The following is an 11,943-nucleotide window of genomic DNA, read 5'->3' on the forward strand; positions in this document are numbered from 1 at the left end:
TCTGTGTGTGTGTGTGTGTGTGTGTGTGCATGTGTGTGTAAGCTTGTGTGAAGTTACCTTCCTACGATCTCTGCTAGCCCAAGAAAGCTACCTTGACAACATTTTTTCTATGTTATTTTGGAAATTTGTTCACCAGTGCTGTAGAGGGTGTAGATAGCTCATTCCTTGACTCTCATTTCTTATTCTGGTCCACAGGGTCCTTGAATAAATATTGCCAAACGTCTTTGGCAGGTAGCTGTGGGGATGCGATTAGGTTTTGACCAATGAGATATAAGTACACATGTTGTATGGAAGATTTAGAGCATGTGAAGTTTATGTACACACACAAGCTAACTGTCTAACAGTCAATATGAATCATCAAAGGACTTTGAGAATATAAACTATATCAATATAAAACAAGATGGTGGGAGTCTAGGGACCTAATCTGGTTTACAAGTCAGAAAATGCCTAACTCCATTGTGTACCACAAACTTAAAATATGATATAACTAAATAATATTATATTATACACTCTTATGATAGCTTCAAACTTTTATTTTCCCAATGTTTGTTTCCCTATCACTTTTCACAATGCCTCTTTCACATCCTTGTTCCTGAGCCCATAGATCATGGGGTTCAGCATGGGATTCACTGTGGTATAAAATACAGCTACCATTTTGCCCTGCTCTACTGACTCTTTCGTTGGACATCTCAGATGCATGCAGAAGAGGGTCCCATAGAAAATTGTGACAACCCTCAGGTGGGAGCCACAGGTGGAAAAAACTTTTTCCTCCCCTCTGCTGAATAGCTTCTGAGGATGGCAACCAGGATGAACATGTAGGATGTGAGAATGATCAGGAGCGACTGAAGTTGCTGTAACCAGCCACTATGTACTTGGACAACTCTTTGCTATAGGTGTCCGAGCATGCCAGTTTGATAAGAGGAGGATCAGTAAAGTAGAAATGGTTGATCTCATTAGCACCACAGAAGGAGAGGTTGTAGGTCCTCAGAGTTTCCATCACACTGAGAAGGAAGCTGTAGACATAAGGAACAATGACCAAGCATATGCAGACACTCTTGGACATCTTGCTGTTGTAGAGCAGGGGGTTACAGATGGCCATGTAGCGGTCATAGGCCCTGACAGCCAACATGCAGTCCTTGGTGAGGACCGTGGTAATGACAATATTGCACTGCACCAAACACCCTGCATATGAGAGGGTCTTCTTCTCAGATAGGAAATTTTCTAGCATTTTGGGAGTGACATTTGTGGAGAAATACAGATCCAGAAGGGACAAACTTGACAGAAAAAAGTACATGGGAATGTGAAGTCGAGAATCAATTTTGATTAAAACAATCATGCCCAGGTATTCCACCACAGTGACAATGTAAACTATATGGAATAGCACAAAGAATGCAACTCGCAACTCTGGATGGCTTGTTAGACCCAAGAGAATAAATTCTGTCACCTCAGTGTAGTTTCTCCTGGACATTTCCTTGCCTTATGTGTGAGGCATGGCTTTATTACCCAGGAAAAGATAAGAATTTTGTTTTTATATCATTGAAAGCTTGGTTAAAAATTGTAATTTAACAATATCTAAAGCATTTTAGTTATGTCTCACTAGCATTTCTGCAATTAGATATGGGTAGATATGTGATAAAGAAAGTCTAAAAGTTTTTCCAAAAATGATTTTCTTTCAGGCGTTATTTTGTTATAACACTTGGAAAAATTGTAAAGCATCACCATATTTTGAAAAAGAGAAAAAAGCACATGTAAAAGAAGAAATTATAATAGAAATTTATAAAGGCATATTCTTCCTCTATGCACAGTGTCCTATGTACACATAGACATGTAGAAGGTTAGATAGGGTGTTAAGGAAGGCCTAGGTAAATTTCTTCATTTCCCCAAAGTGGGAAGTGATTTATCTAAGGGTGAGTACCTAACTGACAACAGACCCTCACCTCACATTTCTCAGTTCAGTGACCTACTGTCCTACCAGGTATCTCAACAAGTCCATCTCATTGTTTGGAACCCAACAAGAAGCTTTATTTCTGTATTTTCTGTTGTGATTGGAGGTGGTTGTGTGTGCAGTTTGTTTTATAACTTGATTGTTTAGGTACTCGGGTTAACTAATCATTTTGGTTGATAATTGAAAGTTGATCACATGTACCATTCTCTTCCATTTCCACACCCCCAATTTAGGCAATTTGTAGATAGTCTTGAGTGGGTAAATTTATGGTCCTTCTTCAGTACCTAGCATATGGATGAACTATTTACAGTCATTTTTGAGGTCTAAGCTTATGTTTAAGTTTGTCATTTTATTCCCAATTTCACCATACCTTAATACATGCCTGCTGCTTGACCTATTTTTTTTATTCCCACCTAGAAGAGCATCTTCCTTGGTATTCTTGGGTAATGCAATCCCTTTAAATCCACAAGCTTTCTATTTCCTCATGATGTCAATTCTAGTTAGTCATTAGGGTAAACTGAATTAACTTATTCACCCTAGATGATGCAAAAATCATTTTCAGGTTCTCAATCCATACTTCTTCCCTATTAATATACACAGAACACTCAATGGTCTGCTCTGCTTTGTTACCTTTGCCACAAAAAATTAAGTGTTCACTATGTCTGTGTGTGCATGTATTTATATATAAATAAAGATGTATTTAGATATGCAGATGAAATATAATCTAAAAGAAAACTACGTGTTACTTTAGCAAGAACATTCATTCATTCAACAAATGTTCATTGAATAGTGCCCTAAAAATTGAATAGCATGATAAAAATATTTGCAAAAAAATAACTATCAAAATTAAAAAATATATATCTACATGATATACCTCAGGATGAAGGAAAATAAAATCAAATACATGCCCTGAGGTGAAAGAAGGAAAAGTATACAAATGAAGTTGTAAGTTTATTTATAAAACCAAATGAACATTGTCTGACTAAATAATAGTTATGATGACAATGATGATAGTGATGAAGATGATGTAAAAAGTGTGTTTAAAAATATGGAGCTAACATATTCCAAAGTAAAATAGTAATTACAGAATTAAATCTTCAGAGTTAAAGTATTCTAAATTTCAAATATTTTTCATCAGGAGCATTAAGACAAGAGTTTTAGATATTTTAAGTTAAATATGCATAGTAAAATTCTAAGAGAAACAAACCAAAGAATAGTAGCAGTATAAAAACTAATAACTAGTAGAGACACTATTAAACAAAAATCAATCTTCATAAAAGGCAAGTTAAATAGTGGAAACAATTCCAAATATATCAATAATTGAGCAAGTGAATAGAACTCAGCTTTTCAGAATGAACATAAAATCAAAATTCAGATAAGATATTTTAAAAAGATATCCCTAAAACAAAAAAGACACAGAAAAAATGATGAAAAAATATATAATCCACAGCACTAATCAAAATAAAGCTTTCTTGGAAATGTTAATACTAGGAAAAAAAGACTTTTAGACCAAAAGCATTATTTGGAACAGGAAAAGTCAGTGTATAATAATAAAATATTTAGTCCATTGAGCAGATGTGGTAGTTAGGTTCAGATGTCAACTTGGCCAGGTGAACATGCCTAGTTCTGTTGCTGTAGACATGAGTAATGGTACATGAACCTCATCTGTTGCTCATTACATCTGCAGTTGGCTAGAAGGCATGCCTGCTTCAATTAATGATGTTTGACTTAATTGGCTGGTGCTTAAATGAGAGAGTGCAATGTATCAAAGCCCAAGCAGCTCAGCATACCTCATCTCAGTACTTGCAGCTCAGCCCAGGCCTTTGGAGATGCAGAAAGGAATCACCCTGGAGAGAGTTGTTGGAACCCAGAGGCCTAGAGAGAAGGTCAGCAGAGATCGCCCTGTGCCTTTCCACATAAGAAAGAACCTCAGCTGGAAGTTAGCTGCCTTCCCTCTGAAGAACTAATGAAATAAATCCCCTTTTATTAAAAGTCAATCTGTCTCTGGTGTGTCACATTCTGGCAGCTAGCAAATCAGAATAACAGATATGCAGATTTTAAGCTTTTATATACTAACGCCTCACTCCCCCCCAAAAATAAACACGAAAAATGTTACAAAAAACACAAAACCTTTAAATATAGAATACGATTGAGAAATAGATCACTAGATTGGAAGCCCTCAACATATCTCCCCCAAATATTTATTAGCAATCTGTTAAATAAGAGAAGTATTAAAGATATAGAAGAGCTGAATTAACAGCTAGCTAAATGTTTCATGGAAATAAAAAATCAGGATCCACAAATGAGAGAATTTTCTTAAGACTACATGAAAAATTACAAATATTATCATGAACAAGTTTAAACAGATTTCAAAAATGACTAACTTCAGACTACATAAGCTCATCACACCATATAATTAAGTTGGAAACTAAGAAAATTACAAAGTGAAACTGTAAAAATTACCATGCTCTGTTAAATTTTAAAAATCTGAATAAATGTGTCAAAGGAGAAATCATAACAGAAATTCATAAATAATGAAAACTGAATCATTATTAAAATACTACATATAAAAATTAGATTCACAGAGAAGAGGTCTTAAGCTTGTTTTTTGTTTGTTTGTTTTGTTTCTTTAATGCATTGGCTGGGAAATGAACCCAGGTCTCCTGCATGGAAGGCAAGCATTCTACTACTGAACTACATGAAAAGAAGAATTAATGGAGAAATTTTTAGACTTAAATATTTATGTTTAAAAAAGAAAAAGCCTGGTAAAGAAAGGTGAACAAAGGAGACACAGTCTTACACCATCTCCAGATGTTCCAAGACTTTCCACAGAATTCTAGATGCACATTTCAAGAAAAATTTCTTCCCCCAGTAGGGAACAGCAAAAACCTATACACTAGAATTAAAACCATATCTTCTCTTGCCTTCCAACACAATCTTCTGGGATTATTAGATGTATCCATAATACATATCCTGAACTTTCTTATCCCTCAATGCTCAGAGTCTCACTACCATCATCTGCATGAAATTCTCAAAGATTCCTCTCATTACACCTTTCATCTTTATTTATGACCTGCATGCCAGAAAGTCCAGCAACCCAGCTCATCCCCCATGTCACCTTCACTAATCTCCATCAGGCTCTCATCCTGTAGTTTCGCCCCTGCTTTCATCACTTCCCAATTCTTGAGACCTTTCTTCGACAGTTAGAATTCAAGGTCCACTATCAGCAAAATTGGCTATATCTTCAACTTCTTCTCTTTACCCCAGATCAAGGTTCAAATGACTTCAATATTGTCTGTTGGCTTAATTGATTATTTCAATGAGATAAAAGTTAAATTCCATCTTTACTTCACACCAATTGCAGAAATCATATTTTTAAATTCTGGTAGTGACTTCAGGTGCATTTCTTAAGTATTTGTAGCTTATCATTTGTATAGATGGTACATGTATTTTACTGAACATATCACAAATTGCATTAACCACATAATATACAAAAAAGTTGAAATATTATATATGCACATGTATTTTCAAATTTTAATTTACAAACAAATTTCAGTAATTTAACAGTACAGAAAAAATTTACAACTAAATATCTTTTTTTTCTACAGGACATTTTTGACATCAGCAAATGTTAATATCACAGAACTTGTCAGAAGGCTTTATAAAAATTTTCACACCATCTAACCAGAATCAGGAAAATGTATCATTTCATTCTTTATGAATATCAGTTTAACTAGTAGGCCTGGCTAATTTGCTGTTCAGTTATAATAGAAATAATATTGACATTTAATGAGTTCTTATCTTGCAGGCATCACACTAAAATGTTTCACATGTATTATCTCATTTAATTCCAACAACCATGCTATGAAACAGGTACTGCATTATTCCATTTTATGGTTAAGGAATTCCTGAGTTTAAATCCCATTTTCTTGGATATTAGGTTTTACAGAGTATTTCAACAATTGTACAAATACTATTACCATGAAATTGTATAGTTCAGAAAACTAACTCTGAAAAATATTGTAAGCATTCATTCATTTATGCATGTATGCTTATAGCAAGTAATTATTGGGCCCCTTTCATGTCCCAGACATGGTTCTGAATGTTAGAATCAATAAGGTAGACAAGATAGAGTAAATAGGTTCAGTTAGGTGGATAACAAGCTCAGAAATTTTAATATTGTGGCCTGATCTCACAGCTCAAATTGCAGGAATCAGGAAAGGAATCAAACATTCTAGTTTCCTGTCCAGCACTCTTTCTCTGTAATGTGCTACTTTCCCAGGAAATTTCATTGCTTCCTTTCAGTTGAATGGATTGCTTGTGGAAAAGTAACTGTTGGTAAATATTTTTAAAATCCAATTTACCTAATATTATGGCCTCCCTTTCTGCACAAGTGACTGGCACTATGGACAACTGTAAGGAAGACATGAATAAAACCCCTAGCCAGAAATAGTTATTTTTGAGATATACAGGTGGTAGAGACTCAGCTCCTATCAAAGTTAAAAGGTGAAGGAATGAGAGGAAAGACCAAAGCATCAGCAGTCTAACTGTCAAGTATAGGAAGAAATTCAGGCCAAGAATGTAGAATACTGCATAGGAATCATGTCCCAGTTGGTGGGAAGGAAGCTGAGAAGCTTTCCTTGTAACTCTCAGTCCATGAACAATTTCTCCAGAACAAAACTTGGATTTTGATACTAACTTAGTTTTGAAGGAACTTTCAGCCTTGCTCAGGCCACAAGTCCTCACCATAAAATGATGTCTCATTGGTCCATGCAGTTTTTCACAGAAATCGTGGTCACTAATCATATTTTAATTCTAAAATTGCAGAACTATGTAAAACAGAGAGCGCTAATATACAAATAAAACCAACATGACAAACTGCTCCAGGGAGTTAAGAAATGTCCCCAAAGTATTTGAATTTGTATATACTATTAGTAAATGCTATCATAAATAGGGAAAACCTAATTCTTAGCTTCCAACAATTTATATTTTAGTTAGAATAACATGTACTAGAGCATAATATAAGACAGTAGTAATAAAGGAATAAAAATGCTGGAAGAGTTTAAAAGCAGATAAGGAATAACCAAAAAAGACCTTATGAAGGAGAAGATACTTGTGAGACTTTTAAATAAGAAAGTGTCATTTAAATAAAGAGAGCTCTGAAGTAGCTTTTTAGAAACCATAACTTAATTTTCTAAACTAACATATTTCTCGTATTATTTAGCACTTGGAAATAATATTGCAGAAAATTTGAGTTTTAAATATCAAAGCTGATTATATTTCAAACTTGGGGCTTTTCTGACCTTTGAAGTAGTGCTGAATTTCACTGAGAGATTTTAAGCACATTATAAAGTAACCATTCGTGTGTTCTGAGTATAAAGTATACAGATGCCTGACTGTGTTCCAAACCCAAGAATAAATTTCTTCCTTCTTAAATTAAAAATAAGAAATGCCCCCAGATAAAATCACACACAGTCAGCCACTTTAATAATTATGAATAATTCTGCCAGAAGATGTGTAGTTTGACAAGACAGGGCAAGAATCCTTCATTCATGGATTGTTATAAGATCCTTGGCACAATTTAGTTCTTTAAGTATGATCTGGATTGACTTATATTTCAAGGGCCATGGTTGGAAAAGCAAAAACAAAACAAAACAAAAATATCACAAAGATAAAAAAAGAATCCCCAGGAGCACATGAATCACTTGTTAAAACCCCGGTCCTAGGCAGTTACAGGGTATGGGGAAAGATACCAAGCATTGGAAAGCATACCACCACCGCATAAAATAAGAGAACCAAAAGGGCCTCAGAAATTCTTCTTCCAAACTCTTTACTTTCAGATACTCAAGTTAAGAGACTACTTTCTCTTAAGATTAATGATCTATCAGGAAATGCCTGTTTGAGCACTTATTTACTTCTTAGCAGCCAAAAATTTTGAAAACGTTAGTGACACTATATGGCCCTATATTAATTTGTTCCTTTTTATAGAGCATGGTGACATTAATCACCAAGAGATTAAGGAAACCTGAAAACACAAAAAGAATAATGGAAACTAATACGATGAAAAAACATCTGCTTGGCATCCATGGCATGGGGGCGTTATGATTATATCATAAAAATAAAAGCCAGAATTGAGTAAGTCCCTATGGATTTTGTTTCATGAAAAATGAACTGTCTGACCAAATTTCCCCCAACACATCTATTCCAACACATCACTATCTAACAGGTACAAGGTTTAATGAAGAGCATATATAAATTACCAGGTATTGAAAGCAAAATACATACCCATTTCCCCTCCTACCTGTAAAAAGAAGAGTGCTTTCTTCATGACCACAAAGGTCAAATCCTAGCTACTGCTGGAGGATTTATACCCACATTTTTTTATCTCAGAATTTATTTCAGGAGGATTCCCAAAGTTGTCAAGAAGAAGAAATTAGAAATGGAATCCCAGTGGAGAATGCCCTGAGAGGTGGAGACACTAATTGGTAGGACTATATTTCCTTGAATCAAGATATTAGGGAAATAGCTATATTTTACAGTTCACTGGAGTTCAAACCAAGTGTCTTCTATGAAGGTTAAAGTTGTACTTTTAAACAATACTAAGGAACAAAACTAAGTATTCTGGGAACACTCTTAACTGCTCACAAAACTGAATTCACTTAGTTGTTCTCATTACTTTGTTATCTCTAACATATTTCCTACATTGTTTGTTATTTAACAATTCATACAGAATATATGCAAAAGCCAAAGCTCAATGCTGTTTAACCTGCATTATATGTATATATAAAAAAGATATCTTTCATCTAAAGGAGATTGAGCCCTGATGGAATACCTAAACACAAGATGAGAATCATTGCCCACATTTTTCAACCGAATGACTAGATGCTGAGATGTGACTTCTGTAAGACCATTCAGCCAAAGAATAAAACAATAAAACAGATTAAAACCCAGGTCTCAATGACTTCAAAACTATTCCTTTTCCTACCACACCAGTCAGAGCTTTCAACAGTTGGATCCACCCTATCAGGCCCTCAACAGAGACATGAGTGTGTTTGCTGAGAAGGTTGATTTTATTGTAGGTGCACATACAGGAAACTGTAGGACATTATTCCAAGACTGGTTCTAAAAGAGAAAAAATATGTTGGCTTTTATAGCCAAGGAGATAAAGAAAGGACAAGGGACAAGAGAACAGCAGAAAACAAGAAAGAAAGAAAAAACTGAGTATTTGTTGCAGGATGTATTAAAAATGAGTAATGCTTGCCTGCTTCATTCCTGCTTGGTGAGTATGTCATGTTACCCTGTAGGTTAAACTTCCTGTTTTCCCAGCTCTGGGGATCTATCAGCTGTGTCCTTAACCACAGTGCAGGTTCTGACATTGAAGTAAAGTTCCTGCATGTAGGGACTTGGTCCTTCTTTATCTGCTGACCCTGCAGGCATCTCAAAGCCTTGTCCTGCAAATAAAGCTGAGGTCTGGTTAATATAACTAGGAAGACAGTGTAAACTTTTGGGATTAGATCAACAGCAAGCTTTTAAAGCAAAGCTGTTTTATACATACAGCCTGATATTTAGGTAAAAGAATGAAACCAAATAGTTTGGAGTTAAAGTAATTCAGAACATAGGGGTAAGGAAGACAGGGTCTATATTTTAGAACCACACATACTCTTTGAGGCCAATGGAAAAAAAAAGCTTTATTTGATCTGGAACTGAAATTTCCTGTTGTGCATAATCTTATTCAACCTATCTGTATAGCTCATTTGAACAATTGAATCACAGAGAGCATAGAATAAGAAAGAGGTCTTTTAATCCTGTATAGATCATTGAAATATATACTTAATATACAACCTAGAGTATATTAAGCAGATAATCAAAACATATTGGCAAAGCCCCCTAAGGGAGGGGTGAAAGAATATGGAAATATTAAACTTTACTATCAAAGGGTCCCCTCATACTGTGTCAGACTTTAGGGGTACCCAAATCAATAGGCCATGCCCTCAATCATGAGGCTTACCTTTGTGAAGTTCATGTAGGTGGTGGGGAAACTTAGACTACCTATAGGCATGTCTAAGAGTTACTCTGGAGGACCTCTTTTCTTGCTCAGATGTGGCCTCAATCTCTCTATGCTCAACTCTTGAAGTGAAATCATTGCCCTTCCCCCTATGTGGGACAAGACATTCAGGGTGAATGTCTTCCTGGCAATGTGGGAGATGACTCCCAAGAATGAATCCTGACCTGGCACCATGGGATCAACAATTATATCCTGATCAAAAGGGGGAAAGAAGTATAATTAATAAAGTATCAGTGGCAGAGAGAATTCTTATAGAGTCAGGTTACTCTGGAGGTTGCTCTTCTGCAAGTTTCAGTTAGACCTTGCTACCTATCATAACTGACAACCCCCAACCAGGACCATTCTAGCCAATATTAAAGAACACCTAGGGCAATATATAAGATTCCACAAGGGTTCCACGCACTAGAGTAACCGTCCAGAAACCTATAATCTCCAGATGTGTCCCTGGTCCACACAAGTCCTGAAACCTAGCCCAGACTCTCCAGATCATCAGATAGTTCAATATCTCTACCCTGTATTAGTGACAGACACTTCCAATAACAAGAACTTAGAACTGCCATATCCCAAACACCCATAAAGAGATGTATGGAAAGATCAAAGGTGATGCTGAAGTTATACATAGAAGATAGGATTTAACAAATGAGTATGAATACTGAATCATTAAATTGATATCTCTTTTAGTCTCCAATATTTTAGAGCAGGTGGAAGTAAAAACCTAAAATTGTGAAATTGTAAACCATGTCAAACTCTGAAATATGTTCTACAGCTAATTGTGGTACCTGCTTTGAAATTTATAGCTTTTTGTATATATGTTATTTTTCACAGGAAAAGAAGGAAAAATGTCTATTGTGGTGAAGAAAAAGTATTTAGAACCTCTGCTATTCTGGAGTAGCTAGAAGGAAAAATATGAGAAGATCATATGGTAGCCCATGCCAAACTCTGGGATCTCTTCTGTAACCACTTGTTGAAGATTGCTTTGAAAACTATTGCTATTTTATTCCTTTGCTTTGTATATATGTTGTACAATTTAAAAAGTAAAAATAAAGTTAAAGCTTTCAAATATAAACAATATTATTTTTTACCTCGTATGTTGATTTACATTGGTTTTAACTAGATTAATTTCATCATGTATTTGATTGGAGTTTGATCTCTTTTAGTTTTTTCAACCATTACTGTGTGCACTCAGGCTAATTTTTAGAGATGGAGAGCTAAATTTGAGTTTCAGATGTAAAACAAACACTTACAGTTTCAGGGAATTATTGGGCTATACAAAGAGTAAAGCACCTCAGAATTTAAAGGTAACAAAGTTTAGAGGTTAAAGTAAACCAAGTTTACAGTATAAGCTCTAGCCTTTATAAGAATTTTTTAGTGAAGCTATTTTCAGAAACAAATGACCAGACAACTGTTTCATGTCAACAAATCACAGCATCTCTTCTCTGTTCCACTAAATGTGTTAGAGCAGAGCAGTACACTGACAGTTTGGCTGTTTCTTTGATCTGCAATTTTTATAAGAGTAATAAAGTTATATTTAATAGCACTATATCACTGCTTAACATTATGCAGATTACTACAAAGATATAACATTGACAGTGATAGTGTTGTAAGATTTTAAGAATTTATACAATGTCTAAATATATGAATATTTTATTTATTTAAATTGAACTAGCAATAAGATAGACAATCCTTTTTAATTATTGTAATGTTTCCCAAATACTTTCTTGCAATAAGTTATTTTAGCATTTTATTTATACACGGTGAAAGAACAAATTATTTTGTAGTAGTTATTCCCTAATAGTGAGAAGACTTGTTTTTTTTAAAATAAAGGATAATGCCAGCATAAACATTAATAAGGATATTGTTTTGATGTAAAATATTTTAGACACAGTACTTGGATGATTAAGAATAATAGCTTTTTAAAAATATTTTACATTAA

At 34.7% G+C, this 11,943-nt stretch overlaps 1 pseudogene; it reads right to left on the minus strand.

The window, feature by feature from the left end:
- Positions 1–564: 564 nt before the first annotated feature.
- Positions 565–1,468, minus strand: LOC143673006 (olfactory receptor 5M5-like; annotated as a pseudogene).
- Positions 1,469–11,943: the final 10,475 nt, after the last annotated feature.

This window comes from Tamandua tetradactyla (assembly GCF_023851605.1).
Source record: "Tamandua tetradactyla isolate mTamTet1 chromosome 22 unlocalized genomic scaffold, mTamTet1.pri SUPER_22_unloc_3, whole genome shotgun sequence".
Lineage (NCBI taxonomy): Eukaryota > Metazoa > Chordata > Mammalia > Pilosa > Myrmecophagidae > Tamandua > Tamandua tetradactyla.